This window comes from Emys orbicularis, chromosome 3 (assembly GCF_028017835.1).
Source record: "Emys orbicularis isolate rEmyOrb1 chromosome 3, rEmyOrb1.hap1, whole genome shotgun sequence".
In the NCBI taxonomy this organism is placed as follows: domain Eukaryota; kingdom Metazoa; phylum Chordata; order Testudines; family Emydidae; genus Emys; species Emys orbicularis.
Genome location: NC_088685.1, coordinates 129,169,219 through 129,184,616, shown reverse-complemented (window position 1 = coordinate 129,184,616; position 15,398 = coordinate 129,169,219).

Here is a 15,398-nt window from a genome sequence, read left to right as displayed (position 1 = left end):
ATTGACATAGCTCCATTCATTTCAATATTAACCAAAACGTCTCCTTACCTCTTGCGTCTGCAAAACTGCACTGGAAATCCCGTGGGACCAGATTCCTCCGTGTCATTTTGGTGCTTCCTATTCCTATACAAGCATGAATACGGAGGGTCAGGAGGGCTCTATAAAAATGAAGCGTTGGTGGAAAACAGGGTAAGTCTGGCACTACAAGCTTCACAAAGCAGGTGTGGGGGAAAACTTGTTTCTCCTTCGTGTTTGTGCAGGTTTTCTTATGACTTTTAAAAAATCTGTACTTTCATGTTAATATTCTGCCTGGGTTTTTTCAGTCTTTGTCATTCTCAGAAGTGATGGGAAAAAAAGAATTAGTGTGCAGAAAGGTTATTTAAAAGTGTCAGGAGGCTTGTGGTTGAAAATTTTTTTATTTAAGATACTGTGAGCTACTGGTGTGAAAAGTGTCACGCTGCTGAAAACAGCTCAAGGTTTTATTCTCAAATGAGAAAACAGCTCTGTATGAGTTCTGTTCTATTTTCTGTAAGTAACATGGTTTAGGTTCTTTGTTTTGTCTTTTTAAACAAGTTATAATGTTTATTCATCTACCAACCTTCAATCTTGTATCTAATCAATAGGAAATGCTAGAATGTATTATACATAAATCCATGGCTGTATAGATAGCTCAGTCTTACCACAACCAAACTTTGTGTCTGAAGTGGGCCTGCAAAGTAGAGGGAGGATGAGAAGAGACAATGAAGGACAGCAGACAGGAGGTAACAGTCCGGGCCGGCTCCAGGCACCAGTGAAGGAAACAGGTGCCTGGGGCAGCCAATAGAATATTGGGGCGGCACGTCTGAGTCTTCGGTGGCAATTCGGCGGTGGGTCCTTCACTCCCTCTCTTCCTCTTCGGCGGCACTTTGGCAGCAGCTCAGTCAGGTTTTCCTTTTTTTTTTTTTTTTCTTCGCTGCTTGGGACGGCAAAAAAGCTGGAGCCGGCCCTGGTAACAGTGGCTGGAATCAGGTGCAGTGGGAGACAAAAAGAGGAAGAAGAGGCAACAAAGGAGAGGAAGGAGCAGAAAAGGACATGGAAGAAGCAGCAGACCGGATGCAAAGGGAAAGGGTAAGGAACAACCAACCAAGGGATTTTTTAAGCCGCCAAATAGTAGCTACCAAATGGACATTTGAGCCCCCTTACAAAGGACCTCAAGGGCTAGTGGCAAGAGGCATTCCTAAGAATACCACTGTCTACTCTGACCCTACCATCAAATGAATGGTCAGGAGGATGACAACCCCAAATCCCTTTCTAAATTCTCTGTACAATCCTGAATCCAAATAAGGCTCCATTCTACTCTCTATAACCTCAAATCTTTGTTGGCCTCTCACCACTTCTCTGCTGGGAGGGATTACAGCACTAGTTAGTGACGGTTTATGCACCAAATATACAGGCAAGGATCTTCCACCCCTCTTGTCTCCCACTCCTTTTTTCCATTCTGCATCTCAGCCCTGATCTACGTTCATAGCTGCACCATTTAACATAAGACATGCTATTTATATAGAGGTGCTTTTTGTTACAGGTTTAAGCTAAACTGTTATCAGCAAGATTTAAACTGATGTCAGTATCCACATACAAAGTTGCACCCATTCAGCTAAATCAGTTTAACATCATGCCTTTAATTAACCTGGGACAATTGTGTATAGCTCAGGCATCAGGTGTTTTGTAGGCAATGGGTGACATGCTCACTTTTAGGACTTTTCAAAGGCTGAGGATGCTTCAACTCTAAACTCCCTGGATTTTCATAAAGTCTGGGAGAATTTTCGATTGCTTTATTTTATTTATTTTTTTAAAGACTTAATTTTCAAGAACTGCTCAGGTTTGTGATGCAGCATTAAATACTGCAAGGCAGTGCCTCATCCCAACTCTGTAGGTACATGGCGTACGCTCATCTCAACTTGACAACTGAGCAACTCTCACTATGTCATATCATTGGCGGGGGGCGAGAGGGTGGTGGGCGGCAGGGCAGTGAAGGAGAAGTTCAAATAAGTTTGAAACAATCAGGGCTGGTCTGCTCTACATAGTTAGGTCTACACAAGGCAGCTGAAGTTGACCTAGTTGTGCACGTGTCTACACTTAAATTTGTCTCCCACCCCGGTAAGCTCCCAGTTACACCAACATTGTAACACCACCTCCCTGAGTGGCATAGAGCTAGGCATGGTCTATGTACTTAGGTTGATGCAGTGCATGTGTAGACTGTCCTCCAGCAGCTGTCCCACAATGCACCACACTGATTGCTCTGGTCACCAGTGTGAACTCCATTACCCAGGGGTCAGGGAGACCAGAAGCCCATCCATCCTTTAAAGCTCCACAAATTTTTGAAATTCTTTTTCCTGATTCCCTGACTTGCCAAACACACTTAGCAGCTCTCCATTGTTGTGTGCAACTGCTCAGATGACCATGCTGGCTACACGCTCCACACCCTGCTCCTGCCTGGAGTACACAGGAGATATCGGATCTCCTTGGCCTGTGGGAAGAAGAGGCGGTTCAAGCACAGCTCCGATCCAGCCATAGAAATGTCACCATCTATGAGCAGATTGTTCAGCGGATGCAGGAGAAGGGGTATGACAGGGACCAGCAGCAGTGCCATTTGAAAACCAAGGAACTGCAGCAGGTGTACCAAAAAGCCAGGGAGGCCAACAATCAACCCGGTGTCGAGCCGCAGACCTGCCTCTTTCACAAAGAGCTGCATGCCATACTTGACGGAGACCCCACCACGACCCTGGACAAACCAGAGGTAGCATTGCTATCTGCTTTTCATTCTCGTCTAGAGTTTGGTGGGGGGAGGGGTGGATGCAGAGCAGTTTGTTTAGGTACAAGGGGATTCGCCTTGAATCCTCCTGAGAGATCTCGAGGAAACTTCCATGGAGGTATCTGCAATCCTCTCCCAAAGGTTTCTAGGGAGGGCTGCCTTTTTTCTGCTGCGGCAGTAAGATACTTACCCATGCCACTCAGCAATAACTCCTGCAGACACCACTGCAGTGCACAGGCTAGCAGCATTCAGTCCTGGGTGGCTTCTGGACACCACCAGCAGCTGTGCTCTCTCTGCCTTTGTTAGCCTGAGGAGTGAGATATCAGCTACAATCACCACCGCCTGTGGAAAATGGTGCCAGTATTCCATGCCACTGCCCTACAATACTAGAATCATGCAACCCCAACCCCCAGCGGGCCATACTCGCCATGGCTGGTTCTGTGACTGGCACCGCGCACAAGCAATCCCAAGCAGAAGTGACAATGTAGTGCTTAAAACTTTAGGGGAGCAAGGGGAATGAGTTTGGCATCTTAAGTTTTGCTTTCTGTAGTGAATACGCTGACAATGAAACTTCTGTGTGTTTTATCTTCAGCTGCTGCTACTGCAGCCTTCAGGGTCTCCCCTTCTCCACCCACAGAATGCCTGAGCCAGATAGTGAGGCCAAAGAAGAGGATTTGGGATGACATGTTGAGTGAGATGCTGCAAGTCAGTGCGGCATTGGATCATGAGCACAGGGCCTGGAGGAAGAACATCGTGGATTGCCTGGAGAAGGAAAGAGTGCAGAGGAGAAAGGCCCAGGAGTCCCAGCGGGAAAAGGAGAGGGCGACACACCAAGACATAATTGGGCTTGTCAGGCAGCAAACACAGATGCTGCGGACTCTGGTGGACCTGCAGGTTCAACAATCCTGGGCTCCCCTCCCTCTGCAGCCCATTGAGCATTCAATATTGGGACCTCCCTACCCCACCCTCAACATTCCATGTGGCATCAGGAGTCACTGCACTACCCCTTCCACTCCACCCAGAGGGGACATTTAAGAAAGTCACAGCTTCACATATAGTGACCTGTGAAAGCTATCACTGGTGTATGTGTAGCTTAAAAGGACATGAATGTTCTTTCCTCTTCATAAGTTCTGTTATCTTAATTTATTACATTTTTAATGTATTTGTTATAAAATTGCACCTTTTTTGCACTGATTTTGGTATAGAATAAAATTCTATTATTTGGAACATAATTCATCTTGATTAGTTCACAACATATGCTGCTGAATGCTCGGCAGTCCTGAAAGCAACCGATTACCTGTTACTGCAGTGTCATACAACTCATAGGATCATTACAGACAATATTAGTAGGTGCATTGATAATGTTATATTTCTACATGTAAAGCAATCACCACAAATCCTACCAGGCCACAAAAAAGCAGGTCCAGGTGGAGCACAATACAACATCAAATGCTACTCTGGCTCACTGTTAAAATAGACTTTCCAAGCCCCACTGAGTGGCATAGCCCTGTGTTGAGCTCTTCTAATAGCCCTTGTGTCTGGCTGTTCAAATTCAGCAGACAGCTGCTCCACCTCTGCCCTCCATCCTGGCAGAAACTTTTCCCACTTTGTTTCACAGATATTATGTAGGACACAAAAGGCAGCTATCAGAAAGCCAGTGGGAAATTTTTTTCACAGAGGTCCAATCTTGTGAGTAAACAACTCCAGCGTCCCTTCCAATGACCAAAAGCGCTTTCGATTGTCATTCTGCACCTTCTGAGCTGGTAGTTTAATCTTTCCTTGGTGCTGTCAAGGGGGACAGTGTATGGCTTCATGAGCCAGGGGTAGGCTAGGCCTCGCCAGGATCAGTATTGACATTTCAACATTCCCAATGGTAATTCGTTGGTCAAGAAAGAAAGTACCTGCCTGCATCTGTCTGAAAAGTTCTATGTCCTTAAAGATGTGTGCATCATGCACCTTGCCTGACCAGCCCACATTGATGTTGGTGAAGAGTCCAATAGTGACCATAACATAATAAAATTTAACGTCCCAGTGGGGGAGACAGGGAGAAAAACCACAGCAGGCCACCATGGTAGCATTTCATTTCAGAAAGGGGTACTACACAAAAATGAAGTTAGTTAAACAGTAATTAAAAGGTACCGTGACAGAAGTGAAATCCCTGCAAGCTGCATGGAAACTTTTTAAAGACAGCATAATAGAGGCTCAATTTAAATGTTTACCCCAAATTAAAAAACCTAGGAAGAGGACCAAAAAAGTGCCACTGTGGCTAAACAATAAAAGAAGAAGTGAGAGACAAAAAGGCATCCTTGAAAAAGTGGAAGTTAAATCCTATTGAGGAAAATACAAAGGCGCATAAACTCTGGCAAGTGAAGTGTAAAAATATACTTTGGAAGGCAAATGAAAAATGTGAAGAACAGCTAGCCAAAGACTCAAAAAGTAACAGCAAAAATGTGTTAAGTACATCAGAAGCAGGAAGCCTGCTAAACAACCAGTGAGGCCACTGGATGATCGAGATGTTAAAGGAGCACTCAAGGAATATAAGGCCATTGCAGAGAAACTAAAAGAATTCTTTGCATTGGTCTTCATGGCTGAGGATGTGAGGCAGATTCCCAAACCTGAGCCATTCTTTTTAGGTGACAAATCTGAGGAACTGTCCCAGATTGAGGTGTCATTAGAGGAGGTTTTGAAACAAATTGATAAACAGCAGTAAGTCATCAGGACCAGATGGTATTCACCCAAGAGTTTTGAAGCAACTCAAATGTGAAATTGCAGAAGTACTAACTGTGGTTTGTAACTTATCATTTAAATCAGCTTCTGTACAGAATGACTGGAAGATAGCTAATGTGACGCCAATTTTTAGAAAAAGGCTTCAGAGGTGATCCCAGCAATTACATCCCAGTAAGCCTAACTTTAGTACCAGGCAAATTGGTTGAAACTATAGTAAAGAACAGAATTATCAGACACATAGATGAACACAGTTTGTTGGGGAAGAATCAACATGGTTTTTGTAAAGGGAAATCATGCCTCACCAATCTACTAGAATTCTTTCAGGGAGGTCAACAAGCAAGGGTATTCCAGTGGATATAGTGTACATAGATTTTCAGAAAGCCTTTGATAAGGTGCCTCACCAAAGACTCTTAATCAAAGACTCATGGGATAGGATAAGTCATGGGATAAGATAAGTCATGTCATGGGATAAGAGGGAAGGTCCTCTCATGGATTGGTAAGTGGTTAAAGATAGGAAACAAAGGATAGGAATAAATGGTCCGTCTTCAGAATGGGGAGAGGTAAATAGTGGTGTCCTTCAGGGGGCTTTACTGGGACCAGTACTGTTCAACATATTCATAAATGGTCTGGAAAAGGTGTAAACGGTGAGGTGGCAAAATTTGCAGATGATACAAAACTACTCAAGATAGTTAAGTCCAAAGCATACTGCAAAGTGTTACAAGGGATCTCACAAAACAGGGTGATTTGGCAACAAAATGGCAGATGAAATTCAATGTTGATAAATGCAAAGTAACGCACATTGGAAAACATAATCCCAACTATACATATAAAATGATGGGGTCTAAAGTAGCTGTTACCACTCAAGAAAGAGATCTTGGAGTCATTGTGGATAGTTTTCTGAAAACATCCACTCAATGTGCAGCAGCAGTCAAAAAAAGCGAACAGCATGTTGGGAATCATTAAGAAAGGGATAGATAATAAGACAGGAAATATCATATTGCCTCTATCTAGATCCATGGTACGCCCACATCTTGAATACTGCACGCAGATGTGGTCGCCTCATCTCAAAAAAGATATACTTTAGTGGGACGAGGTAGGTGAGGTAATATCTTTTATTGGACTAACGTCTGGTATTAATAAAATAAAACACCAGTAAAAGGTATTACCTCACCCACCTTGTCTCTCTAATATCTTGAGGCCGACACAACTACAACAACACTGCATACAACTGCTTTAGCGAGTCAGTTACAGTAACTCTTAACACAGTCACAGATAGCTGAGGAGACAGAAGTGAGGGAGAGGGTAGGGGGAAAATTCTTGGGAGGCTGGAAAGAAGGTATGGAAGGTCAAGGGCAGCTCTGAAATCCAGAGACGTCAAAGGTCAATATCCAAACTGAAACGGGGAAAGACTTGGGAAGCTGAATAAAAGGTTGTGGCAGCCCTAGATAGAAGTGATGTGAAAAGAGTGCTATGCAGAGGAAAGCTTATAGAGGATGTGGGTCAATTTATACACAGCTCACCCATCTTTTCTTAGTTTCTTTATCAATGGGCTTATGTGAGGGTCAATTTATATGTCAGTGTGTGTGTATGTGGTAGTCACTCACAGTGCATGATGCTGCACTTAAAAATGTTTTAGCTGTTATGTGGCTGTGTGATGTGGCTCATTACATACAGCAGTCCTCAAACACTGACACATATCGGATTTATTAGAAGGGTGAACAAGGTAATAGGTAACATATTTTCTATAGTTAAAGCACTTTGCTCACATTCAGTGACTAACCCTGCCTTATACACCTTGACTTTTCGGTGACTGTGTTGTCTGTGTAGCCTATAGGAGGGTCAGGAAACCAAACGTTCAGGTAACTTGTTAGCTACTAAAACAAAACTGTTTTACAAATGTGACTAGTGGTGAGAGTGGTGAACCAGGAGACCGAACCCAGAATGCCTATTCCTAGCTCTGTGAGGCAGGTCACCTAACCTCTCCGTGACTCAGCTTCTCCAATTGTTAGATGTGGCTGTTTGAGGACTAATCAGCTAATCTTTTTAAATGTTTTGAGATCTTTGGATAAGTACAGGGTATTATTATTAATTATTAGTGTGCTTTAATTTAATAATAGAAAGAATAGATCAAAGGTATTGGTAGTGAAACTGTTGAAATTACAGATGACCTGCACTTTAGAACAACATTTGAAGCCTACTGAGCAGGTTTGTGACACCAGCCTTATCATTTTTCATGTCTTTCCTTAGGTCCATTCCACTGCATTTAATGGACTTTCAAAATACAACAGAATTGCCCTTAAAATCCCTGTACATCTGTCCAATCGAGTGTCTCTAGGATCAGATTCAATGCAAAGATAAAAAAGTGTCCATGTACCACTCTGTCTTTGGAATGACATGTAGAGAATCTGGGCAGCTGCAGTACTGCGGCTATGCCTCTGTAGTGTTTTAAGTGTTCACATAGCCTGAGTTATAGAGAAGTTGTTCTCTGCCAGAGAGCTCTCGCATTGATGTAATTAATCCACCCCAATGAGCGGTGGTAGCTGTCAGTGGAAGTAGCTCTCCCACCGACATAGCGCTGTCCACACTGGCGCTTAGGTTGGTGTAACTTATCTTGCTCAGGGGGTGGCTAATTCATACCAACGTAAGTGGCAGTGTGACAATAGAATGTCTGCTGGCTGTTTAGTGTATGGGAGGGTGTGACAAACTAGGAAATAGCTGTATTTATTATTATTATTTTTAAAAAATATGGTGCATGCCTCTGTGTATTTGTTTATGGTGCATTGCTGGCTATGGAGTTAGATCAAAATGGATTGTTCAAAGAACCAAGCCAGAAAGGCAACATCAAATGCCTTTCCTAGATAAGGAGCTCCCAACAAGTGCTCCAATGTGATGGCTAAGTTAACAGCCACGAAGAGATGTCTCCTCGGGCCCCAACCCAGCTGACAGAACTGTTTTGCCAAGGCTGAGAAGAAAGAGACCAAAGGAAACACTGAAACATTAGAGGATCCTGGGCTTAGAAAAGGGTGGGATTGAGTGAGTGACCAGAGACTGCCCAGGAAGTGACAGCAAGAGCTGACAGGCTGGCATGGGGACATGCAGAGCATGCTGCGAGCAGGACAGTCTGTTTCGCCCAGCGAGAGATGCGGGTTAGCTGGTTTGAGCAGAACCTATAAAACTGGCAAAGAAAGAGTAAGGTATAGGTAAGACCCAGGCACACAGGCCTGTTATTGTTTTGTCTTTTGCTCCCCATGCTTTGCATCTTTGGTGAATGAATAATGCTTTGTTCCAGAGAAGCTGCTTTTGAGTTGCTTTAACCACCTTGCTGGTCACAGTCTCCAGAGTGAAAGGATTTACAAAGGCCAAACAGTTGCATTAATATGGTTGCAAAATAGGGGGGCTGGGCACACTCAGAGAAGCAATTCCAGGTGGTTGCGCCACCGGGCTCCACTCAGAGGTTCCGGAAGCCAGGCCTGGCACCTGCTGGGTGCACTGAGGAGGGACTAAAGGAGTCCAAAGTGCAGTTTGCCCTATACCAGGGACAGAGGGACTGTAGGACTGGGGATTCTCTAGTTTGCATAGAACCAGCTCAGCTCCCATAGTCATCTCCAGCTCTGGGCTAGCTACAAGTAACCATGTTATTACACAACTATATGAGTCAGGCTGCATCCTTTTTTTTTATTCAAAGACCACATGTAACAAACCACAATGGGAGAGGAGCAGAGTGAAAGAAAAGCGTTCTGCAAGATTTCCTGTTCCATGATGCATGTGCACTTGGCCTATATTTGTGACCCCATTTTGCTTTCAGGGTTGTTACTTACCGTCCAAAGCTATGTTCCTTTGGCTCAAATACTCATCGTATCTTGCTCCTTGAGGAGAAGTGGGGAATGATCTGTGCTGGATAAAGAGCCAACATTCTGTTGGGTGACAAGAAAGGATCGGGTGTGATACCTCCTCTCCTTATTCCCCCAAATGTAGCTTGCCTTATAAATATCACGCAGCCCTGAATCTGAATCAAGCACCATTCTAATCTTAATAATCACAGCACAACCAAGCACAGTGAGGGGAGGGAGAGGAGACAAAGGGGCCATTCCCTCTCCAGTGCACTTAAGAAAGAGGCAACTGTAATTTAGCAGTTTGTGCAGCCAAAGTCCAAAGGTAGCGGGAGCTGGTTAGTGCTGCCTCTGATGTCAAACAGTCTGAGGGGGCATCTCCATGGTTCTACCCCTACTAACCAAATGTCACCTTAGAAGGCAGGGCTGGGGTTGGGTTGGAGAACAAGCTACACCTGTACAGTAATTGCTGCAGGAAACCATGTGACCCTTGAACCCTAGGCAACTGTGCCTTAGGCTATGTCTACGCTGGTAACGGGAGGTGTGAAGCTAGCATACTAAAAATAGTGTAGCTGCAGCGGCCCAGGCTAGCTACCAGGGTCCAAGCTTGCTTGGGACTATGGGTATGTACTCACGTGATGAGCCTGGGCTGCGGCAGCTTCACCTCTGCCTTCAGCACACTAGCTCGTGAGAGCCTAAACGTAGCAGCGTAGAGATACTCATAGACACACTAGCTATCTGCACTGCTGGGGCCTGGAACATGCTGTGTCCCTTTGTGCCCCATTAGCCCTCACAGCCACAACTGGGTTACAGCATTTATAGCAACCAACCGACAAGAGGTGGAAAAGGCCTAAACAGATATTGTGTGGCGCTGCCAGTGCAGGATTGTTCTTTATGTTTAGTGCTTTGTCCAGGCAACGGTTACATTTCCCAAATGTGGCTTTCAGCACTTCCCTTGCAAGCTATTCCACAGCCAAATATAAACCCCCACTTCCTGGGCATTTTTCAGCCTACATTTGTGCTTCTAAAAATTAAGTCTCATTATTTCTAGTTATTCCTACTGCCTTAAGTAATTATCCATCCCTGCTGCTAACAGTGGGTTCAGGCTGTTGTTTCCCCCTTAGTCTCACTTCACTCATAAATCAATCCCTTCCTCCATCCTCCTGCTCATATTTGTAGTTTTTCTCTAAATTCCCTGTGATTTGTCACTAACTGATTTTCCATTAATAATATCACACATAGAAGTGAACACAGTATTTATGTGCCCTTGTACAAGAGCAGCATAAATGGGTTTTCTGCCCTGATATGCCTCTGTGTATACTAGACTTTGTTATGTTGTTGTATTAAAGTTCTGTGTAACTTGCTGGCTCATATCACCCATAGCTTTGTCAGTTTCACTAGTTTCCAAATGTCTCCCTCATGAATGTGTAGTTTGGATTTTTCCCAGTTGTACAGTATTAATTTGCATTTTTCCAAGGTATATTTGCATGTTAGTTTCTGACCGTGTTTCTAATTTCTCTATGTTCCATTGTATTTATTTCTGTGATCTCAGAGGTGTTTGTAACTCCTCCGAATTTCATACCACCTGTAAATTTTATCTGTCATTTAATTTCTTTTAGATCATTAAAAATTAAATAAGACTGGAGCTGGCATATCTGCAGTGCCTTAGACTCCCTCAACTTGATACTCTGGCCTTTAACACAACCTTTGGTTACTGATTTTCAGTTCAGGTGCTTATTTTAATGGAGTGTAGGATTCTGAGACACTATCTGATGTCTTACTAAAACACTAAATATATTTGATAAACTAATTATAGAATCAGACGTTTCTGGCAAGATCTGTTCTTTATAAACTCATGTGATTTATTCCTTGTAGAAATAATTGTCATTATCCTCTAGAAGTTTCATGCTTTTTTCCTCTTTTCATATTTGTCCTATTTTACAAAGGGACAAAATTTCAATTTATGAAATAGTAGGTGCAAGAATCACTTTCTGTTTTGAAGATCAGTACTTTGATTCCGACATTGTACCAATTTACCCGAGACTTTTCTAACTCACTGCCATTCGGATCATACCACTTCCCTTCTTATCTTTAACTGCACACTCTCTGGTGCGGCTTGTTTGCATAGATATACATTTTCCCAAATATTTCCTCACTTGTTCTTTACCACAGTGTTTTTGAAAGTCCTTGTCTTTGGCTCATTAAGCAAAATATAGGCAGTTTTGTCTCAGGACTGTAGCCAGAAAGTAATTTTATATCATTTAAGTTGTGACCTCTCCCTAAAGAACTGATCCTGCAGTCCTTAGGCAAACAAACTCACACGGATTTCAGGGAATTTTGCCTGAAACAGAGAGACTCCAAACCTATTCTCAGCTATTTCTAGGATTAATTTCAAATATTACTTTAACATTACTGATATTTAGCTATAAACAGACCTCAGACAACACTCACCCATGACAAAATCCATCTGCAGACCAACATGCTATCCCATCTCCCACTCTACACCTCCCCAGATACCCCCCCCCCAAAACAAGCCGCCTTCGTTGAGTGCTTGTCCATATGTCTAGTGAACTTGAGGTTAGACGTGCACCTGGAATCGGAGAATTCTTCCTAGCAGAGGCTGGCTGGGCTGCGCATGGTCCCCTGCTCTCTTCATGATCCACATTGAGGGTATAAAAGGAGCTGCCAGATCACCACCATTTCAGTTCCTTCCTACCCAGTGTGGGCTGAGAAGGAGCCTGAGATGTTCACTGTGCCTCCACAGCCTTACCTGTAAATAGTGAGAAATAGTTTATAGTGTAACTTGGCATATTTTGCGGTGCAGTGCTCTCCTTGGGACCCCACTCAACCCCTCCCCCCAATGCTATTCTCTGGGGGTATGGAGCATATACCCAAAAGAGCCCCAGCTTCAAGAGCTGAGTGGACTGCAAGAAGCCCTTCCTGGTAACCAACGCCGGTTTGCACTGCCTTGGGGAAGCCCATATTCCTTCCAGGTACAGTAAGTTGTTTCACTGGAGAACGAGGCAGCCGACAGAGTTCCACCTCAACATGTTTCTCATGGATAAGCCCTTGAGGGTGGATCCAGACTCTGGCCAGGGAGACTCCCCTGTACATCCACCTGAAAAAGATAAGAGTGTCCCCTTGGAACACAGCTTTGGCTGGTTCAATGGCCTCCCTGTTTCCCCCATTGTTCTCGGGTGAGCAGAGCCAGGTTAGAGCAGAGGAAGGGAGACACAGGAACTCCACAAGGACAAGAAGGAAAGTTCCCCATCTATGTTTTCCAAGAAGAAGCAGAATTCCCTATCCCATCCCAAGTCAGGCGAGACATCGCACTCTGGCGCTGCGAAGGATCGGCCCAGGGCATCAACTATGGCCAAAGCCCTGGTGCCCACCAGTACAGAGAGAATCATTTCAGCACCTCAAGCAGTGCCTTCATAGGCAGGATAGTCCTGAATTCAATAGTGGTGCAGGGCTCTGGGCAACCACCATCTTGGAGAAAACACTGCTTCTGAATCACCTAAAGTGCACTATGCATAGAAACAAGCACTCATGGGAGGAATTGTTACTCACCTTGTAGTGCTTTGAGATGTGTTGTCCCTATGTCAGTGCACTGTGTCCCCTACCTCCCCCCATACCGCACTGCATCATATCACATCTGAAATAGTGGTGGTCTGGCAGCCCTCTGTATATCTTGGTGCAGAGCATGAGGAGAGCAGGGGCAGATGCATAGGCCAAATGGACACGGCAAGGAAGAATTCTCTGGTTCTGGATATGTGGAGCGCATGTGCAATCTGAAGTGCATTAGACCGAAGTATAACACATTCCTCAAAGCACTCCAGGTACTATAAAGTGAGTAATCTTTCCTTGCAGAATACCCTGAAGCTCAATTGTATTAATGCACTTGCCCACTAAAAGATACAATATTGAAATGTCAAATTGCGGTGGCAGTGTTTTTCTACTTACAAGAGTGAAGGCGCTGAGGCAATTCTTACATGTGCTGCTCTTACAGGGGAGCTGTGCAATGACCTGATTTTACTACCAATATCCGTTGTGGTTATCTGATTGTTTTTCAGCTGTTCAGTAGTTTCATTGCTTTGCTTGAATTTTTCTACTAATACAATTAAAAAAACCCTTTGATGGTAAATGGTTATTTTTAAATATACAGACATATGATTAGATGCCGAACAGCCAGCACCCACCAATGGTCTAATGTCAAGATTGTCAAAGATCAGAGGCTAGTTAGGTTTCTAAATGTGTACTTAAGACACCTGCCTGATTTTTATCAGTGCTGAGCATCTAACAGTTCCCTCTAAAGTCAAATTAGGCTGCTATTTTGAAAATGGCCCTAATCTGCAGGTAAAATTACAGCTACTGCATGCACATATCATGTACGTAAACGATTAATTGAACCACAACTGGCCATTTCTGCATGCAATCAAGGTAACTAAATGAAGCATGCATGCACACATAACTAGGTACACAGATCAGTTCTAGTCTTTTTGGTAACTATCCTGCATAGTGTGTTTTCTTTCCATGTTTCTCTTCACAGGTTGTATAATGTATGTTCCTTTAATAAAAAGTTAAAAAATAGGGACCAACTTTCAATAGTTTTTAATAAAACAGCTCCTCCCCCATCACAGCATCCTCTTATTCACCTACTTATGTCTACTGTGACCTATATGGCATTTCAAAACGACTCTACCATGAGACAGTGTAGTCTTTCAGAAGTAAAAAGAGAACTCCTCTCCCTCTTTCCATACTTAAAAGCTTTGTGTCATTTTTCTGGCCACCTTTCCAATGTGAGGATCCATATCCAACTCAATGCCCAGACACTGGGCAAAACAGCTTGAAATGAAATTATTTATAAAGATTGTGAGAACAAAGGCTGCATTCATGCCACTTTTTTGTTCACTTAGTTGTACAATTTATTTGCCTGTACCTCTCTTTTCATCTCTTTGAAATGTATTTAAAATAAAATATTTGAAAAAAGCTCTAAGTGCAGGAAGCTTAAAGTTGTGGCTGGTTTTAATATATTGTAAATATCAAAGAAAGTGATATAAAATATTGCACATATTCATAAGACTTACAGATTTAAAATTCCTCACTTTCATTTAAAATCTCAGCTGTTCCATGGCTTTTAGTATCTCAGTGCTTAAGACAATAGCGATAATAAAATATCAGAAAGCGGTTTTAAAAATATATGGAGAATTCAATGCTTTCCTTGGAATTCATTTGTTGAATTGAGAAACAGGCACTTTAAATGTTCACCAAATAGTGCCATACTCTCAGAGGATCTGATGTTGGGTTATGCATTGAGCCTCAATGGGCAGGTCCCTTTTTTTGGAGAGGTAGTCATGGTGGTGATTCCCAACATTTTACATGTTGGATTTTTGCCTTATAGTGAATTTTGCCCCTGGATGTATGTGACTGAGCTCGAGCTGAAGTCAAGTGAAGCTGCATCTTAAGAAACAAACAGTTTTGCTTTCAGCTTCAAACTGACTACAAAGGAAACCAAAAAGGCACATGAAGACACTTACATAATCTATGGCTGGGACGTCTGACTCAGGTAGCTACTGAAATTAATGGGGAATGCTTACAGATGATGCAGAAAGCTGACATTTAAGTCAGCTTCCACCTTTTGCTGAACAGAAATGCTTTTAATAAAATAACCAGAGATACTTCCTAAAATACTCATTCCATTCCCCAAGGTGAAAAGTATTTAGTCAGTGCCAGTTACGTATTTTAAACTATCTTCTGCCTATTTACCCCCAAAACAGTTTTAAACTGGATTTAAAGATTCTCTTTAGTACTCAGTATCACTATTTAAGTGCATTTATGTTTACTGAGGTTTCACAGGATAAATCTTCAAAAGCACAAAGCTGAGAGTGGGTTTAGTATAGCTAGAAAAAAGTCACTTTGGGGAAAGTGCTCAGTCAGTTTCTACATGTATGGCTGTGCTATGGTTTCCCACTTTTCATTTAAACAATTTAGAGACACAAAACATGAGTTGATTTTGGGAAGCAGGGACAGTCGTGTTGAAACAGAATTAC